General features: G+C 40.6%; 1 protein-coding gene and 1 pseudogene across 5 annotated transcripts in view; one reads left to right on the plus strand and one right to left on the minus strand.

The window, feature by feature from the left end:
* Nucleotides 1-16,141, plus strand: part of ARHGEF4 (Rho guanine nucleotide exchange factor 4) — a 269,889-nt gene that overhangs the window by 46,573 nt on the left and 207,175 nt on the right. The gene's annotated exons all lie outside the window — the stretch shown is intronic.
* Nucleotides 199-1,081, minus strand: LOC118898118 (annotated as a pseudogene).

Genomic DNA, 16,141 nt, shown 5'->3' on the forward strand with positions numbered 1-16,141 from the left:
TGGACCCAAAGGGAAGTTCATGAGTGATTTGTGAACCACACTCGTGGTTCTGTTGACCATTCACACTACTTCCCCAGAGTCCAAACAGCACACACTGATTTACTGCTGATTACAATTTATTCTTTCTTTCTGCCCACCCCTCTGCATCTCTTGCCATGTGACCAGCCCACCCAACACTGTCTTGGGTTCGTGGCTGCTTCACAGAGGTACACAGTTCCACTTGTTCCAGTCATAGGGCATGGGGGTATGATGCAGATTGTGCCTAATTTTCTGTATGATTTTGTTGGCTCTGTCTGTATGGTTATATAGGGGAAAGCCAAGTTTGTCCAGAGCCTGGATGTGGACAAACAACAGATGGGAGACAAGACCGAGGCCCTGGTACTCAGGCAGGGTGGCCGCCATCCACACCTCTCCTGTATGATCCATCAGGGACCAGGGCACAGGGGTCCCCTCAGGCTCCAGCAGGCAGAAGTTGGGGAAGGTCCGGATACAGCGCTTGATGAATCTCTGGCTACTCTTATTGCCACTGAAATGCCATAATTTATTCACCAAGGCAGCATAGGTAGGATCCAGGGATGAGAGTTTAAACTTCTCTTGGTCAATGGCTTTGGGTCTGCCATAGCCAAGAGGTAAGTTCTTTGTCTCTGGCAGGGAAGGAAGCAGTTTCCTCACTGTCTCAGGCATCACATACAGAATGCATTGTGTTTGCTTGACCTTAACAAATTTAGTGGTTACAAGATTCTGTATCACCTCATCCAGACTGGACTGTGAACTTTGGATCTGCAAAGTGTTTCCAATTGATGACCTCTGATGTGCTAAGGGATTCTTGACAGTTGTTGAGATCCTTAGAATAGATTTGGTAGGTGTTGGTGTAATGATCAAAGTCATCTGCCATTTCCTACTCCTGAGGGTGGATAACCATAGTATTAAAATCAGGCCACTTGTCCACCAGGGCCTTTAGCTTGAAGGGGTTTCCCTGGTCCATATGGACAGTCCCATAAACCTTTAAGGACACAGGGAAGCTCTTCCTCAAGGATTTCTCTAACATCTGCAGCAGTTGTGGGCCTTGTAAGTGGAACATCTTGACAGGTACCTTAATTTTGGTACCCAATTTTGGTTTCCCAACTCTCTGGTCACTGTGTTCAGGGTCTTCTCCTCTTCAGCTCAACACTTCAGGAGCACTGGTTCTTTGGGATGAGCAGGTAGAATCCTACTATATGAAACCTGTCATCTCCCAAATGTCAATTCCTTTCTCCAACTACCAAGCATTAAGGCAGCCAGTGCCACTTTGGGAAATTTTGAAGGGCAGATCCTCAGGACAAGTGGTCTTGGCAGCTGCTATGGCTTACCCAAAAATCCCCCAACCAGGGGTGGGTGTGGGGCAGATGGCCACAAGCAGCGAGGCCCCTGTCTGGCTCACCAAAATTTGTTACCAAGTCCAAGCTTGTACTGCTTACAGCACGATAGGCCAATAAATTGAAAGGTGAGTTGTTGGGACAAGGAATAGCAGCTATTCAGAAAGCCAGCAGACCAAAAAGATGGTGGACTTGTGTCCCAAAGAACCATCTTCTGTAAGTTTGTTTTCTATGTCTGTGAGTCTGTTTCTGTTTTGTATATAGATTCATTTATATTATTTTTTAGAGTACACGTATAAGTGATATAATATTTTTCTTTGTCTGACTTACTTCAATTATTATGATATGCTCTAGGTCCATCCATATCGTTGCAAATGGCAATATTTCATTCTTTCTTATGGCTGAGCAATATTCCATTGTATATATACACTACTTTTCTTAAACCAATCATTTGTTGATGGCACTTGGGTTGATTCCATGTCTTGGTTATTGTAAATAGTGTTGCTATGAACCTTTGGGTGCATGTATATTTTTGGACTAGAGTTTTCATCTTTTCAGGATATATGCCCAGGAGTGGGATTTCTGGATTATATGGTAGTTCTATTTTTAATTTTTAAAGGAACCTCTGTATGGTTTTCCATAGTGGCTGCACCAATTTACATTCCCATCAACAGTGTAGGAGGGTTCTTTTTCTCCACACCCTCTCTAGCATTTATTATTTGTAGACTATTTGATAATAGGCATTCTGACCAGTGTGAAATGATACCTCATTTTGGTTTTTATTTGAATTTCTCTAATAAATAGCAATATTGAGCATATTTTCATGTACCTCTTGGCCATCTGTATGTCTTCTTTGGAGAAATGTCTATTTAGGTCTTCTGCCCATTTTTTGATTGGGTTGTTTTTTTTTTATATTGAACTCCATGAGCTGTTTGGATATTTTGGATATTAACCCCTCATTGGTTGCATCATTTGCCAATATTTTTCTCCCATTCCATAAGTTGTCTTTTTGTTTTATTCATAGTTTTCTTTACTATGCAAAAGCTTTCTAGTTTGGTTAGGTCCCATTTGTTTATTTTTGCTTTTATTTCTTTTGCCTTAGGAGACTGATCTAAGAAAATATTGCTACAATTTATGTCTGAGACACAAGAGGGGAGGGATATGGGGATATATGTGTATGTATAGCAGATTCACTTTGTTATACAGCAGCAACTAACACAACAATGTAAAGCAATTATACTCCAATAAAGATGTTTAAAAAAAATTTATGTCTGAGAATGTTTTGCCTATGTTCTCTTCTAGGAGTTTTATGGTATAATGTTTCATATTTAGGTCTTTAAATCATTTTGAGTTTATTTTTGTACATAGTGTGAGGAAATGATCTAATTTCATTGATTTACATGTAGCTGTCCACCTTTCCCAACAGCACTTGCTGAAGTGACTGTCTTTTCTTTGTTGTATATTCTTGCCTCCTTTGTCATAGATTCTTTGATGGTAGGTGTGTGGGTTTACTTCTGGTTTACTTCTCTATTCTATTCCATTGATCTGAATGTCTGTTTTTGTGCCAGTACCATGCTGTTTTGACTACTGTAGCTTTGTAGTATTGCCTGAAGTCTTGGGAGGGTTATGCCTTCAGCTTTGTTCTTATTCCTCACAATGGCTTTGGCAATTCTAGGTATTTTGTAGTTCCATATAAATTTTAGGATTATTTGTTCTAGTTCTGTGAAAACAATGTCATGGGTAATTTGATAGGGATCACATTAAATCTGTAGATTGCTTTGGGTAGTATGGCCATTTTAACAATATTAATTCTTCCAATCCAAGAGCACGGGATATCTTTCCATTTCTTTGAATCATTTTCAATTTCCTTTATCAATGTTTTATAGTTTTTAGCATATGGGTATTTCACCTCCTTGGTTAAGTTTATTTTGAGGTATTTTTTTGACATGATATTAAATGGAATTTTTTCTTTAATGTAAATGACTGCTTATATTTATTTATTTATTTATGACTGTGTTGAGTCTTCGTTTCTGTGCGAGGGCTTTCTCTAGTTGTGGCAAGTGGGGACCACTCTTCATCGCGGTGCGTGGGCCTCTCACCATCGCAGCGTCTCTTGTTGCGGAGCACAGGCTCCAGATGCGCAGGCTCAGTAATTGTGGCTCACGGGCCCAGTTGCTCCGTGGCATGTGGGATCTTCCCAGACCAGGGCTCGAACCCGTGTCCCCTGCATTGGCAGGCAGATTCTCAACCACTGCGCCACCAGGGAAGCCCTAAATGGAATTTTTTGTTTTAAATTTTCTCTTTCTGATATTTCATTGTTAGAGTAAAGTAATGCAAGAGATTTCTGTATATTAATCTTGTATCCTGTTATCTGGCTGAATTCATCTATTAGTCCTAATTGTTTTTGTGTGGAGTCTTTAGGGTTCTCTATGTAGAGTGTCTTGTCATCTGCAAATAGTGACAGTTTTACCTCTTTCCTTACAATTTGGATACATTTCCTGTCTTTTTTTCTCTGATTGCTGTGGCTAGGACTTCCAGTACTATGTTGAATAGAAGTGTTGGGAGTGGGCATCCTTGTCTTTTTCCTGAATTTAGTGGAATGACTTTCACCTTTTCACTGTTGAGTATTATTTTGGCTATGGGTTTGTCATAAATGACTTTTTCATGTTGAGATATGTTCCCACTTTATTCATTTTCATGAGAGTTTTTAACATGAGTGGATGTTGTTTGCTTTATCTGCATCTATTGAGATAATTATATGGGTTTTGCCTTTTCTTTTGTTAATATGGTGTATCACATTGATTGATTTGCATATGTTGAACCATCCTTGTGACCCTGGAATGAATCCAACTTGCTCATAGTGTATGATCTTTTTTATGTATTGTTGCATTCAGTTTGCTAATGTTTTTTGGGAATTTTTGCATCTATATTCATCAAAGATATTGGCCTGTAGTTTTCTTTTTTGGTAGTGTCTTTGTTTGGCTTTGGTATCAGGGTGCTTTTGGCTTTGTAGAATGACTTTGGGAGTGTTCCCTCTGCTTCAATCTTTTGGAAGAGTTTGAGAAGGACTGGTATAAGTTCTTCTTTGTATGCTTGGCAGAATTCCCCAGTGAAGCCATCTGGTCCTGAACTTTTGTTTGTAGGGAGTTTTTTTTTTTTTTTAAGTGATTCTATTTCACTTCTAGTGATCACTCTATTCAAATTATGTTTCTTATTGACTCAGTTTTGGCAGGCTATATGTTTTTAGAAACTTGTCCATTTCTTCTAGGTTGTCCAATTTGTTGGCATATAATTGTTATTTCTCCTCCGTCACTTCTTATTTTGTTTATTTGGGTCCTCTCTCTTTTCTTCTTGGTGAGCCTGGACAGAGGCCTGTTGACTTTGTTTATCCTTTCAAAGAACCAGCTCTTGATTTTATTGATTTTTATATTGTTTTTTTAATCTCTATTTTATTTATTTTCTCTCCAATATTTATTATTTCCTTCCTTCTGCTGACTTCAGGCTTTGTTTGTTCTTCTTTTTCTAATTCTTTTAGGCATTGGGTTATGTTATTTATTTGAGTTTTTCTTGTTTATTAAGGAAGGCCTGTATTGCTATGAACTTCCTCTAAGGACTGGTTTTGCTGCATCCCATAGATTTTGTAAGGTTGTGTTTTCATTGTCATTTGTTTAGAGGTATTTTCTGATTTCCTCTTTGATTTCATCACTGACCCATTGATTTTTTAGTAGCTGTTGTTTAGTCCCCATGTGATCATTTTTTGCCCATTTTTCTTTCTAGTTTCATATCATTGTGGTCAGAAAAGATGCTTGAAATAATTTCTATACTCTTAAATTTGTTGAGGCTTGTTTTGTGGTCCTAGAGAATGTTCCATGTGCATTTGAAAAGAATGTCTATCCTGGATTTTTTTGGGTGTAGTGTCGTGAAGATATCAAGTGCAGCTGGTCTATTTTGTCACTTAGGATCTCTGTTGCCCTATTGATTTTCTGTCTGGAAGATCTGTCCATTGATGTCAGGGGAGTGTTAAAGACTCCTACTATTTTTTTATTCCTGTTAATTTCTCCCTCTATGTCTGTTAGTATTTGTTTTACGTACTTAGGTTCTTCTGTATTGGGTGCATATATGTTAATGAGTGTAATATTCTCTTCTTGTGTTGATCCATCTATCGTTATATAGTGGCCTTCTTTGTCTTTCTTTATGGACTTTTTTTTAAAGTTTGTCTGATATGAGTATTGCTACCCCTGCTTTCTTGTCATTTCCATTTGCATGAAACATCTTTTTCCATCCCCTCACCTTCAATTTATGAGTGTCTTTTGCCCAGAAATGAGTCTCTTGTAGGCAACATATTGTAGGTTCTTGTTTTTTTCTTCAATCTGCCACTCTATGTCTTTTGATTGGAGCATTTAATCCATTGATATTTAAGGTAATTATTAAGTATGTATTTATTGCCTTTTTAAACCTTGTTTTCTGGTTGATTTTGTAGTTCTTTGTTCACTTCTTTTTGTTTTTCCTTATGTGGTTTGATGGTTTTTCCATTGCAGTGTGCTTGGGTTCCTTTCTTTTTTTGTGTGAATCTATTGTATGTTTTTTATTTGTGGTTATGATGGAGTTCAAGTATGTTGAGCCATCACTATATCTGCTTGCTTTAAACTGATAGCCATTCAAGTTCAAACACATTCTGAAAGAGCTACATTTTTATACTCCCCTCCCCACATTTTGTGATTTTGATGCCCTGTTTTACATCTTCATGCTTACCCTTTTACTGTTCATTGTACTTATAATCGTTTTTATAATTTTTTTGATTTTTTAAAATCTATGTACTGGCTTATTTGAGTGATCTTCCATCCTTTTATATAGTTGCCCTTCCTACTGTGATTTTCTCTTTCCTACAGATTCTTTCTTCTTTTTTATTTAGAGAAGACCTTTCAACATTTCTTTTAGGTTAAGTTTAGTATTTCCGTATTCTTTCAGTTTTTGCTTGTTTGAGAAATTCTGGATAGGATATCCTAGGTTGCAGGTTTTTCCCTTTCAGGACTTAGAATATATCATGCCACTCCCTTCTGGCCTGCAAAGTTTCTGTAGAGAAATCAGCTGATAGCCTCATGGGGGTTCGATTGTAACTGACTGTTTTTCTCTTGCTACCTTTAGAATCTTATCTTTAACTTTGGACATTTTAATTATGATATATCTTGGTGTGGGTCTGTTTGCATTCATCTTGTTTGGAGCCCTCTGTGTTTCCTGTATCTGGATATCTGTTTTCTTCTTTAGGTTTGGGAAATTTTCAGCCATAGATTCTTCAAATACATTTTCAATCCCCTGCTCTCTCTCTCCCTCCCTCCCACTCTCTCTCTCTCTCTCTGTCTTTTCTTGAACCTCTATTATGAGTAGGTTGGTACACTTTATATTATTCCATAGATCTTGCATGTTGCTTTCATTTTTTTTTCTTTTGTCTTTCTGTCCACTGTTCTGATTGGTTGATTTCCATTATTCTATCTGCCATTCACTTATTCGTCTTCTGCATTATTTAGTCTGCTATTCATTGTTTCTAGGTTGGTTTTATCTCAGCAATTGAGTTGTCTAATTTTGATTGGTTTCTCTTTATAGTTTCTAGTTCCTTGTTACAGTGATCTGCATTTCTATCAATAACCTTTCTTAATTCTTTTAACATTTTGATTACATCCTTTTTGAATCTAGTAGACCGGTGAGGTCTTTTCATTATTTTTTTTCAGGGTTTTTCTCTTATTCTTTTAATTGGGAGTAGTTCCTCTGCTTTTTTAATTTTACTTAACTTTCTCTGTCGCTATGCATTTAGTCTACCTTGTGTAGACTGTGCAAGTCCAATATTTTTGGTGCAAATGTTGTTTTTGTTTGTTATGGATGCTAGTCACAACTTTCCTCAGAGTGTGCTGGCCATTATCCCTTTGATTGAGGGTGTGATTGGTGTTGTGACTGTAGACTGCACTGGATGTTGGGTGGGGCCTCCTCTTTGCTTCATGACTGTCACAGCCCTGTTGGGGGTAGGGGCTGTTCCCCAGTTGCTGGAGTAGAAGCCCTGAGGGTCAGGTTCAATAAGGCTCTATTGCCCTTAAGCATGTACTTTGTCCTTAACAAGGTTAGCACTGAAGCAAGTGAGGCCCATGTGGTCACAGCACACCTATGTGCTGCTGGTATAGGCATCCGTGGTTCTGCCCAGAAGCAGCCCAAGGTCATGTCCCTTTCTTCATTGTGTTCATCCTAGACCTAGTGGTAGGCTGGTGTTGGTGGCCAGGGCATTGTGGCTGCAGAAATTGATGTGGTTGTGCTGCTTGGAACCTGGCTCCCTCTGTGGGAGGGCTCTCATAGGACCTGTCTGCCTCAGATCTGACTCCAAGCTGCAGTGTGGGGTGAACAGAACTGGAGCTCTCTGCCAGTAAAGGAACCACTGTGTACTCCTCCCCAGGGGCTACCTGCCAGAGATGTGAGATTCTGTGAAGCCACCTGCCACCTGGTATTGGTGCCAACAAATTTCGCTGCTGATTGTCCTGACCCTGGACCTTACCCCAACATGATAATGGGCTCCAGTGTCATCCCTACGCAGACATGCATGTCCTCACAAAGTCTGCGACTACTGAAGCCAGGACCCCACCATGCACACACTTGATAATGGACTCCAGTTGTGGACCTGAGCCAAGATGAGCCCATGCTGACAATGGGCTCTGAGGTTCCACCCAGACCACACCCCAGGCCCTAGGGCTGTCTCTGCACAGCTAGACTGAGTCCACTCCCAGGGCCCATCTGCCTGAGTTTCAGCACCTAGCCACTGTGCATATTAGCAGCCCTGCCTGGCTCACGTTTCAGGCTGGGAAGTGCAGTGGGGTGGCAGCCATCAGCACTGGTCTCTCTCTGCCCTGATTGCTAGTAAACCAGCATGCAGGCATTTCTCACGAGAAGAGTCCAGGCTCCTCCAGCCCTCTATCTGTCCCAGTGCACCTCCCAGCCTGCAGGGGGCTTCACAGGGCAAGAGCCTGCCCATGCAGACCCTTCCTCCTTCACAGGTTCTTCCCAGGGACACAGGTCCCATCCTGATGCCTTTTCTTTTTTTGTCCTACCCAGTCACGTGAGGATCTTTCTTGCAGCTTTGGTTATATAAGAGATCCTCTGCCAGTTTCCAGTTGGTTTTCTGTGAAAATTGTTCCACAAGTAGATGTATTTTTGATGTGGGGAGAGGTGAGTTCCACATCCTCCTTCTCCACCATCTTGATCCAATCTTTTTGCTTTTTTATAGTGACACATTTTTATTCCCTTATTTCTGATTATGGCTATTCTATGGACATTTTCTGTATGGTAAAATGGAGATTACATATAATATCCTTGTTATTACAAACTAATTTGAATTGACTCCAGTAGTGCTTCATCTACCCTCTTTATGTTTTGATGTCAAAAATTACATACTTATAGGGACTTCCCTGGTAGTGCAGTGGTTAAGAATCCACCTGCCAATGCAGGGGACACAGGTTCGATCCCTGGTCTAGGATGATCCCACATGCTGTGGAGCAACTAAGCCCGTGTGCCACAACTGCTGAGCCTGCACTCGAGAGCCCACGAGCCACAACTACTGAGCCCATGTGCTGCAACTACTGAAGCCCGCATGCCCAGAGCCTGTGCTCTGCAACAAGAGAAGCTACCACAATGAGAAGGCCATGCACCGCAACAAAGAGTAGCCCTCACTCGCCACAACTAGAGAAAGCCTGTGCACAGCAACAAAGACCCGATGCAGACAAAAATAAAATAATAAATAAATAAATAAATTTATTTTTAAAATTACGTACTTACAGATTGTGTGCCCAGTAACAGAGATTTATAATTATTTTTCATGCTTTTTCTCTTAAATCCTATGTAAAATTAATATTCATGTTACAAAGCAGGATTGCAATAACACTGGCTATTACATTTGCCCATTTACATTTGCTGTGTATTTGACTAAGTATGACTTGGAGTTAGTATCTAGTGTCCTCTCATTTTAACCTGAAGCCCTCCTTTTATCATTTCTTAGAGTAGGTCTAGCAATACTGAAGCCCCTCAACTTTTGTTTATATAGAAATGCCTTAATTTCTCCCTTATTTTTGAAGGACAATTTTGCGATATATAGAATTATTGGGTTATAGTATTTTTCTTTCAGCACCTTAAATATATCATTTCACTGCCTCTGGTCCAAGGTCTCTGACTACAAGTGACTGATGATCTTACAGGGAATCTCTGTACGTGATAAAGCACTTCTCCCTTACTGCTTTCAATATTCTCTTTGGCTTTGAACAGTTTGATTACAATGTATGTTGGTGTGGGTCTCTTTGAGTTTATTTTACTTGGAGTTCACTGAGCTTTTAAGATTTATAGACTCAAGTTTTAGCCATTATTTCTTCAAATAATTTCTTCTGCTCCTTTCTCACTATACTCTTTTTCTGGGACTCTGAAAATGTGTATGTGGGCCACCTGATGGTGTCTCACAAATTCCTTAGGCTTTGTTCACTTTTCTTCATTCTTTTTCCTCTGTGTTCTTAAGACTCAATAATTTCAAATAACCTATCTTCATGTTCACTGATTCTTTCTTCTGCCTATTCAACTCTGCTGTTGAACTTTTCTAGTGAATTTTCATTTCAATTGTACTTTTCAGCTCTAGAATTTTGTTTGGTTCCTTTTTGCAATTTCTATCTCTTTATTGACATTCTCATTTTGTTTATATACTATTTTCTTTGTTTCTTTTAGTTCTTTGTCTATGTTTTCCCTTATCTCTTATAGATATTTAAGACCGTTGTTTTAAAGTCTTTGTCTAGTAAGACTGATGTCTGGGCTTTCTCGGGGCTGATTTCTTTCAATTTGTTTTATTCCTTTGAATGAGCTGCCTTTTCCAGTTTCTATGTATATCTTCTGATTTTTGCCAAAATTGAGCATTTGGTTATTACTATGTAGTAACTCTGGAAATCAGATTTCTGCCTTTCCCCATGGTTTGCTGTTATTGCAGTTGTTGTTTTTATTGAAGGTCATAGTAGTCTATTTGTTTTGAGACTCTTCCAAGTTACTTTTAAACGCTATGTGTGCTTGTGTCTGCTCACTGAAGTCTTTGTTCCTTTGGCTCATGTTCATTTACTGTTTTGAAACATATTTCCTTGAATGCCAAGAGCTGAGATAGACAAACAAACAAAACCATCAAAAATAAAAACAAAAAAGAAAGAACAACCACCCTTGTAGTCTTTACAGACTGGCTCTTTGCTGGTGCAGTCCTTCACCAATTAGCTGGACTTGTTCTGAGCCTAGGGATTACATCCAGGTAAATGTTTAAGGTCTTCTCAGGTCTTTTTTGGGCATGCATCTTGCCTGGGCATGCATGGCTTTCTCAGTTCCCCCTCTATCTGCAGTTGCTTTTGCATTTCCTCATTTCCCAAAGCACCTCACCCCAGCTTCTCCTCCCGGCCTTAGGTAGTCTACTATATGTCTCCACCCAAATCTCTTGCCCTAGGCATCTTTGAATTTTTAGTCCACTTGTCGTATTTAATAGCAGTGCCTGCCACTTTTCCCACCTGCATTCTGAGTTATGCAAGACAGGGATGAACAAGTAAATCTTTCAGGTATCCTCCAGGCAGGTTATAACAGACAATAATTTGCAAATAAGATCTGTTCTGCTCCCTTCAGTTCAAGTGGAGGAATTGGGAACTGGGCTGCAGCTGCTCAAGACCAAGAGTACCACTAAAGTAGATTGGGAATGAGGTAAGGGTAAGTAAAAACACCACAAAACTTTCCTACAATTTTTAAGATGGGTTTTTCTTGACTGGGAATTTGCTTGATTGCTGCAAACTCTAGATTGCTTTTCAAAGCATATACAAAGTTGGTTCAGACAGCTTCTGGTTGCTATTTTTTTAATATATAACTTTATCAGGGAGCAAGAGCTTGGAGCTTTCTAGTCTGGTATCACTCATCTGGAATGTGACTTGAAAATCATAAAATGCTCTGATTTTCATTGTCACTAATTCTCTGTTTATTCTGTTTCCTTCTTGGGCTCTGTTTTCCCTCTACATCTTATAAATATCTTTTGGGGCTCCTCCATCAAACCTCTTCTATTCTTACTCTGCACACAAAGCCTAGATTATCGCATTCACATAGCTTTACCTACATATTGATGGTTCCCAAAGCAGTCTCCAGCTCAAATTTCACTCTTTCACATCTGTCAGCCTACTGGATACTTTTACTAAGATATTCCATGTACAAGTCAATTTCAATCTCATTTATATCCCTCCCAACTCCCAAATCTACTTCTGGACAGCCTCATAACTCATCTAGTCTCCAGTCTTGCCCCACTCTAATTGCATCCCCATGTGGAACCCAGAGGTTCCTTCCTTGTTGTCTTTAGGACCCAAATGCCTTAGCATGACAATCAAGGCTGTTTTGATCTGACTTAATTCTCTCTTAGCACTCTTCTCCTTCCCTGTAACTCCCATTATTTAGCTTTACCAAACTACATATTCTTCCAACCTTTATCATAATGTATTGCCTCTGTCTGAAATATCTACTTTTTCTCTGGCTAAGAGTTAGTTCAGCTGTTCATATTGGGAAGCCTTTCCTGATGTGCTCTTATCCCACTGGCGTATCATCATTGTTTATTTACTTTGCTGGCTTACCTACCACTCTGTAGTCTCCTTGATTGGAAGAGCCCTTTCACTTGACACTGCCTGGCAAGAAATAGGAGCTATAAGTGAATGCCTACTGAGTGGATGAAGGATACATGTACTACTTGTGAATTAAAATACCAACCCTAATAGAGCATTTTCTGTGTGGCTGACTGTGTGCTTGGTGCTTTACATCTATTATCTATTTTTTTTAAAGAGATAAGTATTATTAGCTTCCCTTTACAGATGTGGAAACTAAGTCTATAAGAGTTAAAGTAACTTACCTGAGGTCTGTTGCCCAGCAACAAGTGGTGAAGGAGGGACTTGGACCCAACTCAGAATGATCCCAAAGCCTGTGTCCTTTCAGTGTCAGCATTCTTTCTATCAAAGCAAAATTTCAGTGGTTCTTATGTATATATGCATTTTATCAGTCGTTTTTAGGTATGTTTGAATATATCACTTGTGTGTGTTGGAGCAGGGAATTAGTATGTATTTGGTAGAATAAAATAAATCAGAGTCTAAGTACAGTGATTCCTAATTTAGGGGCATTTAGTGCCAAAGTAGGATTATGAGGATGCACTCATTGGTGAGGGTATAGTGCAAAAAATGTGCAGGCTCTAACTTGCACAAAAGTAGTGACCTCAGGCTTCCACAGACCTGTATAGAAGTGGCACCTCCTGGGGAGGATTCGGGGGTGCAGGGGGGGAGGGCAGACATTCTTGGATGGGACCCAGCTCGAATATGTACTTAGATCAGAAAACTATTAGGTGGAAAGTGGACATGGAATGTGCTTTTAATTTCATTTCCCCAGGGTGTCAGGTTTCTATATGTTTATAGATCCCAGGCAGGCATTGACCTACTTAATTATGCCACCTTCTCAGAGGGGCCTTCCCTGAATACCTTGCATAAAATAGTAGCCAGCTCTCTCCACCCCACCCCATCCCACCCAACTAAACCTTGGAATTCCTCATCTTCTTTACCTTTTTTTGTCTTCTCCATAGCACTCACCACAACCTGAGATGTATTTATTTGTATATTGCTTACCTCTCCCATTAGAATATCAATTCTATAAGGTTGGGGATTTTGATTATTTTTTTTTACCTCAATACCCCCAGGTCCTGAAACAGTGCCAGGCACTAAATCTTTGTGAAAGGGATACTTTGGTTTTGGTTGAGCCTTGTCTGAGTATTAACCATGTGCTGGGTGCTATGAAGACCTTGAGAGGAAGCTATGACATTCTTGCTCTAAGGAAATTAACTGAAGAATTGGAACTGGTCAGAAACTTAGATTTAATTTTACCATCCTCATAAGATGATATAGGGGGTGTCAAAAATTTCCTTTTAGGAGTGAGATTATAAATATTTTAGGCCTTGTGGGCAACAATAGGTCTCTGTCACATATTCAGCATCCTTTTTAAAAAATAACCTTTAAAATATATTTTTAAAAAATCCTTATATTCAGACTGAACAAAAACAGATCATGTGCTGGATTTGGCCCAAGGCCATAGTTTGCTGACCCCTGAGATAGTAAATTAACCTGTTACTGTTTCATGGAGGCTGGAAGAAGACATGAGACTCCTGGGTCAGAGACAAGGGGCTTTATTACTCATGGCTCAGCAAGCAGCAACAGCATCATGTCTGTTCCAGTTGTTTTTGCCCCCCGCTCAAGTCCTGTGAGGTCAATGCAGAGGACCCAAGTGGATATTATGTAAGCAGTGGATTTGTGTCACGGCTGAGGGACACTGAGCTTGGACAATCACTTCCTTTATAGCAAGCCTGCTTTTTGTCCTGGAAGAAGATATGACTTCATCCCTCAAGGTTGCTCACTGAAAACACAACCCTGAGAAATGAATAGAGATGGAGTTGCATTCTTGGCTTACCCAGTAAGTATGTGTAGGGATACTCAGGGCCCATGGTGGATTGCTTCTCTCAATAGTACTTTCATTCCTTTGTATGTTCAGTTGGATTGAATAGAATTTAGTACATGCCAGGAAATATAAATGGGGCTAATGATACAAAAAGAAAGAACACATGGTCTCCATTCTCAGGAAGCTCACAGGCTGTTAATAACTGTAATATATGAGGTGTTCACAATGGAAATGTAAACGTTGCTCTGGAAGTACAAATAGGTGCATGGTAACCTTTTGGGCATTTGGGGAACACAGAAGAGAGGACGTAGCTTTTGAATTGGTCATGAGAAGATGCCAGAATGAGGCAGTGTAGGAGTTTTTCCGATAGAGCATCCAGCTCGGTCAAAGGCACAGAGGTGTGTTGAGCAATGCTGACTAGATGGGTGTAACTGAAGTATAGTATGTATGGGAGAGGTTGATGGGGAGTGAGGTAGGGAGAGAAGGAACAAGGGAGGAAACTAGCATTTCCCAAGAGTCTGTCACTTAGATACGTTAACTCATCTACTCCTCATAGCCTGTCAGATAAGTAATTGAGCACATACTGTGTGCAGAGCTTTTGGGGCTTTAAATACACTAGCTCATTTATCCCTCTTAACTCCCTGTGCAACCTTTTGGCAGATGAGAAACCTGAGACTTAACTAACTTGCTCAAGGTCACAGCTGGTGGCACATCTGGAATTTGAATCTGGGTTGGCCTGGTCCCACAGCCTGTGCTCTTTAGCACAACCTTCGTTTCCCTCAGAAACGTTGGAAGATTACTTCAAGCAACAGTGAAACATTGTGGAACTAGGATTTGCACCCGTGTTCACCTGCCTGCAAAACTATTCCTGCTTTCCCAGATTTATTTCAACATTATTGAAGGAGCTGACTCACAATAGAAGGCAGTACCTTGAATTGTAAATATGAAAGATGACCAGGAACAGTGGCAGGCATGTAAAGGAAATCCCTTAACCCTCTCTTCCATCTGTGTTAGCTGTCCTCAGCTCCTTCCAAGAAAATGTGGATATTTTTCAAATAATGAGGCGGCAACACAACATAGCAGTCAAGAACACAGGCTTTATAATATGAACAGTTTGGTTTGAATCGTAGCTTCACTAAATAGCAGTGCAGAATTTGGCAAGTTGCTTACTTTCTCCAACTCTCATTTTCCTCCTTTGAGAAATGAGTTGTGAAGATTAAATAAGATATTATTTGTAAAACACGAAACACAGTGCTTGACACAATGGACTGCATAGGAGGATATTGAAATTGCCAAGAATTAGGACAAGATTAGTATTGGGGAGAGTTGGCAGTGAGTCAGAAACCAAAATCTTGAAGGGGTGAGGGGGTGTAATCTACGGGTCAATGTATAACCATACATTGACAATAGCATGGTCATGGGTAGCACAGTCAAAATAGATGATATTCAAGGCTAAATGACTTAAGACATTGGGCTTCTGCCTTTGCTGGTGGGAGTTCATAAAACAAAGAGACTACAGTTGTGTACAAACTGTCTTTGGAGGCATCCTCTTCTCGCCCAAGGCTTTTGATATTTTGAATGTTACAGAGATTCTGAGGAGGGAGGGAAAATGTGGCCAGAATCTCTCGACCTGGAGGTGGCCCTCGAGTGTAGGCGAATTGGCGATAAGGACAGATGGTGATGCAGAGTGCAGATGCCAAGGGCTCCACAGGCTCAGTGTGCTTGATGGGGAAAGTCCAGTTGGGGCACGTGTGCCGGAGGAGAGCCACCTGGGCCCCAAGGGGATGGTTTGAGTCCAAGGCTGAGTGGGCTGAGAAAAGAAAGTCCCCACTTCTCTGGTCTGTCTGGGTGGCTGGTACACAGGCAGAATTCACAAGAGTCAAGAGCAGCTGGGGTGTGGGCGTCAAAAATGCCAGTATGAGCTGGATATAGAGAATGACCAGTGGGAAGGAGAGCTCACTGCCCAAGACAGAGAGGAGATCATTCGAGATGAAACAGGCAGAAGTGACTAGTGGCTGGGCCAGGCGTCGGGAAGAGAGAGTCCTGACCTGATCCTCTGTCCTGCTTCCTTCCCTCGGGCCTGAAGTCCAAAACGCTGGCCCTGCTCCCTGACGCTCCCGACTCTAAAGCAAAATGCCAGAAACTAGTGCAGTCAAGGCCATGGTGACTTCCCAAAGGTGCTCTGGGGGAGCACCGGGAGAGCAATTGCCCTGATTTCTCAACCACACCTTGTGGAACAGTTCCTCCTCCATCCTTGTTACTGGCCAGGTCCCCTGGGGTGGGGG

The sequence above is a fragment of the Balaenoptera musculus genome, chromosome 7 (genome assembly GCF_009873245.2).
Source record: "Balaenoptera musculus isolate JJ_BM4_2016_0621 chromosome 7, mBalMus1.pri.v3, whole genome shotgun sequence".
Taxonomy (NCBI): Eukaryota; Metazoa; Chordata; class Mammalia; order Artiodactyla; family Balaenopteridae; genus Balaenoptera; species Balaenoptera musculus.